The following is a 13997-nucleotide window of genomic DNA, read 5'->3' as shown; positions in this document are numbered from 1 at the left end:
CTGCCTGATTTAAAAATGGACAGAGATATAAATCAAGCATACTCAATAAGATAAAATTTTTAAAAAGGGCAGAGAAACTGAATAGATATTTTCCAACAAGACATACAAATAATCAAAAGGAACATGAAAAATTCTCAACATCACAAATCATCAGGGAATGAAAATCAAGACCAAAATTACTAATCATTTCACACTTGTTTTTTCATTTTATAAAAAAGGAAAGAGAGAGCTATTTTATAGAAATAGGCTATTTTATAAAAAAAAGAAGAGAGAGCAAGCTTGCGGAGGATGTGGAAAAAAGGGAAACACTGTGCACTGTTTGTTGGTAGAAATGTAAATTGGTTCAGCTACTGTGAAAAGCAGTACTAAATTTTCTCAAAAAATTAAAAATAGAACCGTTACACGATCCAGCAAACCCACTTCTGGATGTCTATTAAAGATAATTAAAATCAGGATCTTAAAGAGATATCTGCACTGTCATGTTCATTGCAACATTATCTACAATATGGAAACAACATAATTATTCATGTACCAATGAATAGATAAAAAGATGTAGTATCACACACACATCTATCTAGGTGGAATATTTATCCATGAGAAAGAGTAAAATTTTACCATTTGCCGAAACATAAATAGATCTCAAAGACACCATGCCAAGTGGAATAAGCTAGTCATAGGAGGACTAATACTGCAGGATTCCACTTACATGAAGTGTCTAGTCAAACTCATAGAAGCAGAAAGTAGGATGGTGGTTGCTAGGCACTGGGGAGAGAGGGAAATAGGGAATTGCTGTTTAGTGGGCTATAGACTCAGTCATACAAGATGAAAAGGTTCTGAGAGATCTCTTGAACAGCGTTGTGCTTGGAGTTAATGATGCTGTACTGTGTATTTAAAATTCTAAGATGGTAGATTTCATGTCTCGTGTGTGTGTGTTTTGCCACAATAAAGAAAAACTTAACTCTAAGTTGTCTACAAGAAATTTATCTTAACTGTAAAGAATCAAATGGATTAAAAATAATATGATGGAGTAAGACATACCTTGCAAACTCTAAACAAAAGAAAGCTGAAGTAGCGCTATTAACTTGAGATAAAGCATATCTCAGAACAGTGAAAATTTTCAGGGGGAAAGAAATGCATTATGGATAGAATTATTGATTTTCCAAGAAGACACAACAATTGAAGTGTGTATGTGCCTGACAGTAGAGATAAAATTATGTGAGCCAAAACCAAATAAAACTGCATGGAGATAGAGACAAATCCACTATGTAGTTGGAAACTTAATCACCCTTCTTTCAGTATTGATAGATCTGGCAGGCAGAAAATCCATAAAGATATAGTTCATATAACAAAACTATGAACCAACATGTTCTAACAGACATTTTGTAGGGTACTATCTTCAATCACAGCAGAACAAAGATCATTTTCAAGTTCACTTAGAATATTCACCGGACTAGACTTCATTTTAGAAATTGGATTTAGAAGAGGTAGAGGAATCAGAGATCAAATTGCCAACATCCACTAGATCATAGAAAAAGCAAGGAAATTCCCCCCCAAAAAAAACTCTACTTCTGCTTCATTGACTATGCTAAAGCCTTTGTGTGGATCACAATAAACTGTGGAATATTCTTTTTTTGTGTGTGTGTGGAATATTCTCGAGATGAGAATACCATACCACCTTACTTGCCTCCTGAGAAACCAGCTGGACATGGAACAACAGACTGATTCAAAATTGGGAAAAGTATAAGTCAAGGCTGTATATTGTCACCCTGCTTATTTAACGTATATGCAGAGTACATCATACAGAATGCTGGGCTGGATGACTCACAAGCTGAAATCAAGATTGCTGGGAGAAATACCAACAACTTCAGATATTCAGATGATATCACTTTAATGGCAGAAAGTGAACAAGAAAGTTCACCCTCGTCAAGAGGCTTTTCTTCACTTTCTGCCATTAAATGTCAGATTTCATTTTCTTGGGCTTCAAAATCACTGCAGACAGTGACTGCAGCCATGAAATTAAAAGATGCTTGCTCCTTGGAAGAAAAGCTATGGCAACCTAGACAGTGTTTTAAAAAGCAGAGATATCACTTTGCCAATAAAGGTCTGTATAATCAAAGCTATGGCTTTTCCAGTAGTCATGTATGGATGTGAAAGTTGGACTATAAAGAAAGCTGAGCACCGAAGAATTGATGCTTTTGAACTGTGGTGTTGGAGAAGACTCTTGAGAGCCCCTTGGACAGCAAGGAGATCAAACCAGTCTATCCTAAAGGAAATCAACCCTGAATATTCATTGGAAGGACTAATGCTGAAGCTGAAGCTCCAGTACTTTGGCCACCTGATGTGAAGAACTGACTCATTTGGAAAAGACCCTGATGCTGGGAAGGACTAAGGGCAAGAGGAGAAGGGGGTGACAGAGGAGGAGATGGTTGAATGGTATCACTGACTCAATGGACATGAGTTTGAGCAAGCTGAGGGAGATAGAATAGGACAGGGAAGCCTGATATGCTGCAGTTCATGGGGTCACAAAGAGTTGGATGTGACATAGCGACTGAACAACAAACAAGACCTCATTCTGGGTCTTAAAGCACACCTTAACATATTTTAAAAATATCAGTCTTATAAAGTATATTTTCAGACCAGAAATCAATGACAGAAAGCTTGAAAATATTCAAATATTTACAGGTTAAACAACATACTTCTAAAAAACACATGCATTAAAAAAATTTCAAGAGAATATTTTTCATATAGGAGAGATTCTTGAGAATGAAAAGAATTTATACTTAACTTGTTTCTGACCAGGTTGAATAGCTATGAAGTAATAAGAAAATATAACTTATTATTACTAGGATCATTTATGTGTTTTATTACACTGGAAACAATTAAATGAAAATTTGTTAAATCAAGATACCAGTATGATTCAAATTTAACAGAAATGTTTATCTAGCAGAGCTTGCTTTATAAAGTCTATTTCATCAAAAATAATGATTTTTCCCCCCTCCTATGGCTCAAAGTATTGTACAAGACCACAGTGCCCATGGTAATGCTTAGCCATTAAAAACGACTAAACAAGGGTGGAATTCTGACTGGTCTGGGAGTTTGGAGTTTAGTGACTCTGTGCTTGCCTATCAGTGTAAGAGCCTCAGAAATAAATCTGCAGTTCAACAAAGTCAGGTTTCCTTTTTTTACCCATCTCAGTGAGGGACACAGCACACTAGAGGAACAGAGAGAGTGTCTGACCAAACAAATAAAAGTAAAAGGTAGAGTTATAGGACTTAGAAGTGGTTTATGAAAAATTGTGTGTATTTATATCAAAACAAACAGTTTTTTTAAAAAAAGGTGAGATTACTGTCTTTCTATGTCTTGGAAAAAGTAATGTAGGAAAGTGGGGGTGGTGGTTTAGTGGCTAAACTGAGTCTGACTCTTGTGGCCCCATGGACTGTAGCCTGTCAGTCTCTGTCCATGGAATTTCCCAGGCAAAAATACTGGAGTGGGTTGCCATTTCCTCCTTCAGGGGATCTTTCTGACCCAGGATCAAACCCTTGTCTCCTGTTTTGCAGGTGGATTCTTTACTGCTAAGCCACCAGGGAAGCCCATTCACAATAGTACTTACATAATTTGTGGAATATAAAGTTATTTCTAAGTTTAAAAATTTCATGTGTGCATTCAGGATGTGTAAGTTGCTCAGTCGTGTCCAACTCTGTGTGACCCCATGGACAGTAGCCCAACAGGCTCCTCTGTGCTTGGAATTCTCCAGTTTTTAAGACTACTGGAGTGGGTTGCCATTCCCTTCTCCGGGAAATCTTCCTGACCCAGGGATCAAATCTGGATCTCCCGCATTGCAGGCAGATTTTTTTTTACCATTTGAGTCACTGGGAAGCCCACAAGAATTCAGGATGAGTAAATAAAATTACTTTAAAAGAATATACAAAAACATTAGCACCTTTTCTCTGACAACAATAAATGTGTATTTTTGGTGACTAAGCAGTAAATGGAATGATACTCTAGGTCGGTGAATGAAACAAAGTGTGACACAAATATCAAGAATCATAGGTGATCTACCAACTGTACATGGATATTTTTGTACCCTTAGGAAAGAGTGGAAACATTATTGATGACCTGAAAATATGAATGGTACAACTAGTCTAGAGATAAATATAAATCAGCTCATCCTCACAAGAAAAACAAAAATGTATAAATCATGTTTATACATAAATTGTATCCATTGATACAGAAGATTGAACATCACATTAATATTCATTAATTTAACTCAATATTTAATGGCAGTGTAGATATTAAAATAGGACTGTGGAAAAGCTGGTTTTACTGGGAGAGACTTTTGTTGTAAAACATTCTAAAAATGAACACTCAGTGTGAAGTGGAGATTTGAGGACATGGGGAGAGCAGGAGAGGAAACAGAAGGGAAAGGCTGAGGGGAGGCATGGTGCATGGATGAACTTGAGGACTGGGTCTAGGCCATTTGGGAGGAGGCAAGGCTGGTGAAGACAGCTGTCCCTGGGGCTCTGATGTAAGTGCTTCCCTCAAGGGCTCTCCTGTCAGCGAATAAACAGCCAAGTGTCCAGACCCCAACAAACTGACTTTCATCACCAATCATATGTCTGTTCCTGAAGACTCAGGAAAGGCTGATGAGTGAATTAGATGCCCGAGGGTGGGGTGGTTCCAGGACCAAGATAAAGACTGGGCTTGTCTTGTGTCCTAGACAGGCCAGAGGGGACAAGCCTCTTGGAGGCTATTGACATATGTGCAGAATGCCTGGCAAAAATCAGAGACATCACACTAGTTGATTACAGCCATGTGGAGGGTGAGGTTTGGGAAGGGAAGTGGAGAGTCTATAGGCAGCTGAGGTTAATGAAGGTTTATAAAGAATGTAAAGTGATCCAATATATGACAAGGGTCCTAATAATTTGACCAGACATCAGAAAACAGAAGAGATATTGACTTAAGACTAAAGACCTTTCTTCAAATATGTGAAAAGCCCTGACAATGACAGAGGTCTGTCCTAGACTCCTAAAACAGGACACAGGAAGTGGACCAGGAACCTCTCAGGCAGGTGTGACAAGAGAACTACGGGGCAGAAGCCTGCTGGACCTGTGTCAGACCAAGATACTCTAACTTGGTCGGAGGACCAACGTTACAGGGAAATTCACCACTGAGCTTCTTGACATTGCTGTTTGGCCCCAGTTTATAAAATTTTCTTTGCTCCTCGCTTTCCCCAATTACTTGGAGCTTTCATAATCTGCCCTCCAGACCAGTCCTGCCTTCGTTGATCTGTGTCATCCTCGTCCTCTTCCTTTCTGCTATTTTTCTGGTTTCCTTTCCTAATCACCTCTGACTCACACACTTTCCCTCACGTCCCTCTGCTGTCATCCCACCTGTTTTCCTGTGGGAGCTCTGCAGCTCTGGCTGCAGAGAATCTTCTCCAGAGCAGCTGTGTGCCCTTGAGAAGAGAGTGCCCTGACTCAGACAGCTGACTGGATTCCTAGGATTGCTGAATCTGGTGGCAGAACACTGTCTCCCAGCACTTGGAGGATGCAAATCAGAGCAGACTTTCCTCCTCAGGAAGAAACATCAGGAGTAAAGACTTATTTTTGATAAGCATAAGATACAACTTAGCTACGGAGCTAGAAAGTTTAAAATACCCCTTTGTTAGGGGGAATTAATGTTTGTCTCCAATTCTTCAAATGACCTGCTTGTAGATTGGTTTTCTCTCAAACAAAAAGCAAATTTTCTCTCAAACAAAAGGACTCAGGCAAATTACTATTTTTCTATATCTCCGGTTTGTAGTGTGGTACCTGAAAATTTGTTTCTGCTTCCTGACTGACCAGATTAATGAATGAATGAATGAACACTAAGAACAAAATGACAATATTTCCACCTGCTGAAAAAAATCTTCCAGATGTCATGTCCAGCCCCTCCTTACTGCAAATAGTAATAATACCCTATTTTCCAATTTCAGTCACTTCTTAACTTAGTTCCCTAAAGTATGAGCCAGAGGAGTGCCTCACCTCAGACAGACAGGCCCTGTCATGTTACCCCTTAAAATGTCTCTTGAATACACTCACAAGTGTGTATGAGAGATTTCAAATCTCACATTCATCAGTTAGGCCAAATCTCCTTTACTTCCACCTATCCTGCTCTCTTCAGTATCCTCTATGCACAGTTGCCTGGATCTGAACAAGCTGTGTTCATTAATACGCTATACTTCTATCTGAATACCCACTTTTCCTCTATTGATTCCTCTTTTTTTCATTCTTCTCCTTATGATAAACTAACCACCAAGGTGAAGTTCAAGTTCAAATTCAAGAAACCTCTTCTTACAACATTTCCAGATACATATAATGATTTCCACTTATGTTCATAATTCTCTGTTTGTAGGAGAAATATATATAGCAGTATGTTTTATTTGATTATCTGGAAATATGCATATCTTCTAATGAGACTATCATTCATTGAAACAGAGAACATATGTTGTTGACTTTTCATGTTTCTTATTTGCATGTTTACAGAAGATGGAGTGTGTGAGATATGCCAAAGTCTGTGACTTCACAAAGAATATTCCAGGAAAATCTGGATTTTCATCTCTGTCTGCTCTGTCTGTGAGTAGGAGGTGATGTCTCTAAAAGTGGCCCCAGATATGCTTGCCTTAAACCACACTGGTGCCAGTCACACAGTCTTCCGCTTGCTGGGCATCCCTGGCCTTGATGTCCAACACATGTGGATTTCCATCCCCTTCTTCATTTCCTATGTCCTCACTTTGTTGGGGAACAGCCTCTTCATCTTCATCATTGTTACAAAGTGCAGCCTCCATGAACCCATGTACCTTTTCCTCTGCATGCTGGAACAGACCTTGTCCTCTCCATGTGCACTGTCCCTCAGGCCTTGGCCAGCTTCTGGTTCCATGTTGGGGAGATCTCCCTGGATCACTGCATCACTCAGTTCTTCATCGATCCATCACACTTTCATGTTTGAGTCAGGGATTTTGTTGGTGATGGCATTTGGCATACATTGCCATATGCTACCCACTGAGATATACCACTATTCTTACACATACACTGATTGGGAAAATTGGTGTTATCATCTTTCTGAGAAGTTATTGTATGATTTTCCCTATAGTATTTCTTTGGAAAAGATTGACTTTCTGCCAAAATAATGTCATTCCACACACCTATTGTGAACCCATTGGTTTGGCCAAACATGCTTGTAATGACATTCGAGTGAACATCTGGTATGGACTCTCTGTCCTAATGTCAACAGTGGTTTTAGACACCCTGCTAATTTTTGTTTCCTAAATGCTGATTCTCTATGCTGTCTTCCACATGTCCTCCCAGGATGCTTGTCACAAAGCTCTCAACACGTGTGACTCCCATGTCTGCATCATCATTCTCTTTTATGGACCTGCCATCTTCACAACCCTGACTCAGAGGTTTGGTCGTCACATTCCACCTCATTCCACCACATCTTGTTGGCTAATGTCTGCGTTCTGGCTCCACCTATGCTGAATCCCATCATTTATGGGATCAAGACCAAGCAAATCCAACAGCAAGTGGCCCACATATTTTTCCCAAAGCAGAAATAGCTTTGGAGGACAAACAGTTTTCAGTTTTTGTAGTGATCGATGATGTGAGCTATAGAATTGGTGGGTGGAAAACCTATGGTAAACTGGATACTAGAAAATAGCTTAGGGAATTCTATTTCCAGTGGAAGTTCACCAGGAAGTTTTCAGAATTTATATTTTCTGCTGTCAAAGCAACAGAGAATGTGTGTCATGTTTGACTGAGCAAACTTCATCCTATCCAGAACTTGTGAGTTTCCAATCTCATGTATACTTCACATCACTAGATTGATTAGATGATGGATGAGTACTGTGTTCTGGCTTTTAATTTCTTCAACTATTTTTCTTGAGGTTCTCATCCTTTGAGATATCTTGTGTCATCCCTGAACATTCACATACAAGGGGTACAATTTTCCAGTTATGTAGGATGAATAACTTCTAGAGATCTAATAGACATCATTTTAACTATAGTTATTAATATTCTTGGGTTGGACAAGAAGTTCATTTGGAGGTTCCTATATGATACTGGGCTTCCCAGGTGGTACTAATGGTAAAGAACCTTCCTAACAGTGCAGGAGACATAAGAGATGTGGGTTTGATACCTGGGTTGGGAAGATTCCCTCCCTGGAGGAAGATATGGCAACCCACTCCAGCATTCTTGCCTGGAGTATCCCATAGAAAGAGGAGATGGAAGGCTACAGTTCATAGGGTAGCAAACAGTCAGACATCACTAAAGTAACTTAGCATGATCACCCACCTAGAGCCAGATATATTGGGATGCGAAGTCATGTGGGCCTTAGGAAGCATCACTATGAACAAAGCTAGTGGAGGTGATGGAATTCCCGTTGAGCTATTTCAAATCCTAAAAGATGATGCTGTGAAAGTGCTGCACTCAGTTCAGTTCAGTCACTCAGTCATGTCTGACTCTTTGCAATCCCATGAATCGCAGCACTCCAGGCCTCCCTGTTCATCACCAACTCCCGGTGTTTACTCAAACTCATGTCCACCAAATCGGTGATGACATCCAGCCATCTCATCCTCTGTCGTTCCCTTCTCCTCCTGCCCCCAGTCCCTCCCATCATCAGGGTCTTTTCTAATGAGTCAACTTCTCGCATGAGGTGGCCAAAGTACTGGAGTTTCAGCTTCAGCATCCAGTGAACACCCAGGACTGATCTTCTTTAGAATGGATTGGTTGGATCTCCTTGCAGTCCAAGGGACTCTCAAGAGTCTTCTCCAACACCACAGTTCAAAAGCATCAATTCTTCGGCACTCAGCTTTCTTCACAGTCCAACTCTCACATCTATACATGACCACTGGAGAAACCATAGCCTTGACTAGACGGACCTTTGTTGGCAAAGTAATGTCTCTGCTTTTTAATATGCTATCTAGGTTGGTCATCACTTTCCTTCCAAGGAGTAAGCGTCTTTTAATTTCATGGCTGCAATCACCATCTGCAGTGATTTGGAGCCCCCCCAAATAAAGTCTGACACTGTTTCCACTGTTTCCCCATCTATTTCCGGTGAAGTGATGGGATGCTGTGAAAGTGCTGCACTCAATATGCCAGCAAATCTGGAAAACTCAGCAGTGACCACAGGACTGGAAAAGGTCAGTTTTCATTCCAATCCCAAAGAAAGTCAATGCCAAAGAATGTTCAAACTACCTCACAGTTGCACTCATCTCACATGCTAGCAAAGTAATGCTCAAAATTCTCCAAGTCAGGCTTCAACAGTATGTGAACCATGAACTTCCAGATGTTCAAGCTGTATTTAGAAAAGGCAGAGGAGACAGAGATCAAATTGCTGATATTTGTTGGATCATCGATAAAGCAAGAGAGTTCCAGAAAAATATCTATTTCTGCTTTATTGACTATGCCAAAGCCTTTGACTGTGTGGATCACAATAAACTGTGGAAAATTCTTCAAGAGATGGGAATACCAGACCACCTGACCTGTCTCTTGAGAAATCTGTATGCAGGTCAGGAAGCAACAGTTAGTACTGGACATGGAACAACAGACTGGTTCCAAATCCGGAAAGGAGTACGTCAAGGCTGTATATTGTCACCCTGCTTATTTAACTTATATGCAGAGTACATCATGAGAAATGCTGGGCTGGATGAAGCACAAGCTGGAATCAAGATTGCCGGGAGAAATATCAATAACCTCAGATATGCAGATGACATCACCCTTATGGCAGAAAGCAAAGAAGAACTAAAGAGCCTCTTGATGAAAGTGAAAGAGAAGAGTGAAAGAGTTGGCTTAAAGCTCAACATTCAGAAAACCAAGATCATGGCATCCAGTCCCATCACTTCATGGGAAATAGATGGGGAAACAATGGAAACAGTGAGAGACTGTTTTTTTTTGGGCTCCAAACTCACTGCAGATGGTGACTGCAGCCATGAAATTAAAAGACCCTTGCTCCTTGGAAGAAAAGCTATGACCAACCTAGACATCATATTAAAAAGCAGAGACATTACTTTGCTGACAAAAGTCCATCTAGTCAAAGCTATGGTTTTAAGTCAGGAGGAGAAGGGGACGACAGAGGATGAGATGGTTGGATGGCATTGCTGACTCGATGGACAGGAGTTTGAGCAAGGTCCAGGAGTTGGTGATGGACAAGGAAGCCTGGCATGCTGCAATCCATGGGGTTGCAGAAGAGTTGGACACGACTGAGCCTCTGAGCTGAACTGAACTGATACTTCAATAATAAAATGTAAAAGAGAAATTATCAACATTTGTCCCTATCTCCTCAGGAGATATTTTATGGTCTGTACCAATACTTTGGCCACCTCATGCAAAGAGTTGACTCATTGGAAAAGACCCTGATGCTGGGAGGGATTGGGGCAGGAGGAGAAGGGGATGACAGAGGATGAGATGGCTGGATGGCATCACCGACTCGATGGACATGAGTTTGAGTAAACTCCGGGAGTTGGTGATGGACAGGGAGGCCTGGTGTGCTATGATTCATGGGGTCGCAAAGAGTCAGACATGACTGAGCAACTGAACTGACTGACTGACCAACATGTAGATTTGTTGTCACAAGTTCTTTTCAGGGCAAGGGTTCAATGAGTATCTTGAGTATCTGGCAGATGTTCTGCACGAGTCCATCAGATTTAGTCCAGACTGAGACATGGATAAGTCACACTTCCTTAATGATTTCTTGGTTCCATTTGAAGTACTCTTTTACCAATACCAAGAAGATTTTGGTTCTTCTTCCAAATATTAAATGCAGAAAATGCTGTGTTGTTGAAATGCTAGTAAGTGATCAGAAGGGATATAGTCCAGAATGAGATTTTTGATTTGGTGAACAATTTTATGAATTATGGGGCCAAATTTACACAATATTCTTATGATTTACAGTTACATATCTAGACTTCATGACTTTATATTATGTGCAATAATATTGCAATTATAGGTAAAATTGAATTGAATGAAAGTTAAAAATTTTAAAACAGCCTTTTGGGCAAATTATGAACAGTTCACTGTAGGGCTGTTAACATTTTATAGTCGGCCCAGTAAAGCTCATCAGTGAGCTAAGCATAAAATGTTGGCAGTCTCATCCCTCACTGAATGAAATACTGGGCCAAATCTAAGTAAAAACCCCCCTCATTGGGTGGCCACATTGTTGCTGAGGTTTAGTGGTTTAGTTGATCTAATTACATCCACTGTTCTCATGATGAGATACATTCTCAACTACCTTTTGAAGTGCAAGAATTATCTTTCCTTCCTGGTTGGTATCTTTTTCACAATTTTTAAGTCTGAATTATTGGGAACTAAAGAGCCTCTTGATGAGGATGAAAGAGGAGAGTGAAAAAGCTGGCTGAAAACTCAACATTCAAAAAATTAAGATCACAGTATCTGGCCCCATCACTTCATGGCAAATAGAAAGTAAAAAAGTGGAAGCTGGGACAGATGTTATTTTTTGGGCTCCAAAATCACTGCAGATGGTGATCTCAGCCATGAAATTAGAAGACGCTTGTTCCTTGGAAGGAAAGCTATGACAAACCTAGACAGCATATTAAAAAGCAGAGACATTGCTTTGCCAACAAACGTCTGTACAGTCAAAGCTATGGTTTTTCCAGTAGTCATGTGAGGATGCGAGAGTTGGACTATAAAGAAGGCTGAGTGCTGAAGAATTGATGTTTTCAAATTGTGGTGTTGGAGAAGACTCTTGAGAGTCCCTTGGACAGCCAGCAGATCAAACCAGTCAATCCTGAAAGAAATCAGTCTTGAATATTCATTGGAAGGACTGATGCTGAAGCTGAAGTTCCAATACTCTGGCTACCTGATATGAACAGCTGACTCATTGGAAAAGACCCTGATGTTGGGAAAGATTAAGGGCAAGAGGAGAAGGGGGCGACAGAGGATGAAATGTTAGGTAGCATCACAGACTCAATGGACATGAATCTGAGGAGACTCCAGGAGATAGTGAATGACAGGGGAGCCTAGGGTGCTGCAGTCGATGAGGTCCCAAAGAGTTGGACACGACTTTGAGACTGAACAACAGCAAACATTATTTGATTAATCAATTATGCAAATAGATATAAGAAAAGTAATTAAAAGTTTTATATTCTTAGTATGGAGTGCTCAGAGTAGTGCATGAAAGTGGTAAAGGGCACTGAGTCTGACCTACTCTCTCTAGAATCATTATGAATTGAAAAAAAGTCAATGGACAAAATGCAGTGATCTTGTAACTTGTGAAAAATTACAAGACAACTACAGAAGTCTATTTGAGATTACAAAATGCCCTGTGATGGGTGTGGGGATAGGCACACCTTGAGGTAGATGCTGGGTGATTTAATCACTGTTTGTTTTGGTTCTCTCTTCAGCACCCAATATCCAAACCCAATCACTCAAGACTAAAAGGTGGCCTGAGGGGGCCCCTGAGTTTCTGTGGATATGTTCCCTTTGTGAATAGTATTGAGCTTTACACTTAGGATATGTGCACACACATATGCACAATTCAATAAAGTTTATGCTGAGAAAACAAAACAAAAACCCAATCACTCAAGATTTAACCCAATCACCAGTCAAAAATTCTCCACCCAACCTGGGAAGGTGACTCTATATAAGCAAGGTTTGTTCTTTGACACTAACTCTTGTTGGAAAAGCTGGACCCACACCCTCATCTCCCAGGCTTCAGAGTCCCCTCAGACCCTCAAGTCCATCTGTCTGACTGGAGTCCCAAGTGGCCACCATCATGCCCTCCTTCCCACTTAGCATGGCTGTGGTCTGTATGAGCAACATGAACAGGAGCATGGAAGCCCACAACATCCTCAAAAAGAAGGGATTCAATGTCAGGTCTTTTGGAGTGGGATCCTGTGTGACACTTCCAGGACTGGCACCCAGCCTCCCCGTGGTCTATGATTTCTCTGTCACATGTGAGCAGATGTGCAAGGACCTTCTCCTCAAAGACCAGGTACACTATAATAGCAATGGGGTGTTATGGATGTTGGGAAGAAATGAGAGAATCAAACCTCGTCCAGAACGATTTCAAGACTGCAGAGATCCCTTCAATGTCATCTTCACCTCTGCTGAGAGAGTGTATAAAATGGTGGTGAAAGATCTGTGTGACAGAGAACAGAAGACCTGGCAGCCTGTGCATGTGATCAACATGGAAATAGAGGACAGGGGCAGCCAGCCTTGGTGCTTCGATCATCTGTGAGCTCTGCCAGGGTCTCCAGCAGGCTGATGACATGCAAAGCAGTCTGGCCGAGCTGCTCCAGGCAGCAAAGCAGAAAACAGGAAGGAGCTTTCTGCACACAGTCTGCTTCTACTGAAGATCTTGGCTGGTTTCAGCTTCTTTGTTGGTAAGAATTTGTGCCTAGACTTTTGGACTAGTGGGTATTTTCTTTGAGAAGAGCCTTCAAAGTCCTTTTTGCTAAAAACCATCTGTATGATATTTTTCAGGTACACCCCTCCCAGGGAAGGAATTGGAGAAAAAAATCTTTGCATGTAAATGGAACATGGACTACCACTAGACACCAAAACCCTTTCAATTTGAGGGACAATGGTGTGGGTACTTGACTTGGAAGGAAAAATTCAGTGACACACAATTCTTCAAGGAAATTAACTACAAGGACTCCATTTTCCCTATGAACAAACCAAGGGTAATTACGGAGTTCTGGAGGAATAAAGTGTTGGATTTTCCAGTCAGAAAAACAAACAAAAATTATCAAGTCCATCTAGTTTTCTTGAAAACAATTTCCTTTTGCCTTTTTAATGTGCTATATAAGTATGAATTTTTTTTTTAGTGAGCTATATGGGTTTATATTGAATGTTTGAACTTAGAAATATTGTTATTTATAGATTGTATGTTTTTTACTAATGCTAACTCTCATAGAAACTCAGGCTAGATGATGGGCAGCATTTATTACTAAAATCCTGACTTGATCTGTTCAATGAAATAGCTCATTAAATTAAATAAAATGA

General features: G+C 40.4%; 2 pseudogenes; both read left to right on the top strand.

Moving 5' to 3' along the window:
* Nucleotides 1–6652: 6652 nt before the first annotated feature.
* On the top strand, nucleotides 6653–7594 carry LOC122702356 (annotated as a pseudogene).
* Nucleotides 7595–12765: 5171 nt separating this feature from the next.
* On the top strand, nucleotides 12766–13345 carry LOC122704576 (annotated as a pseudogene).
* Nucleotides 13346–13997: the final 652 nt, after the last annotated feature.

Source organism: Cervus elaphus, chromosome 1 (assembly GCF_910594005.1).
Source record: "Cervus elaphus chromosome 1, mCerEla1.1, whole genome shotgun sequence".
NCBI lineage: Eukaryota > Metazoa > Chordata > Mammalia > Artiodactyla > Cervidae > Cervus > Cervus elaphus.
This window is presented reverse-complemented; position numbering and strand designations above follow the sequence as displayed.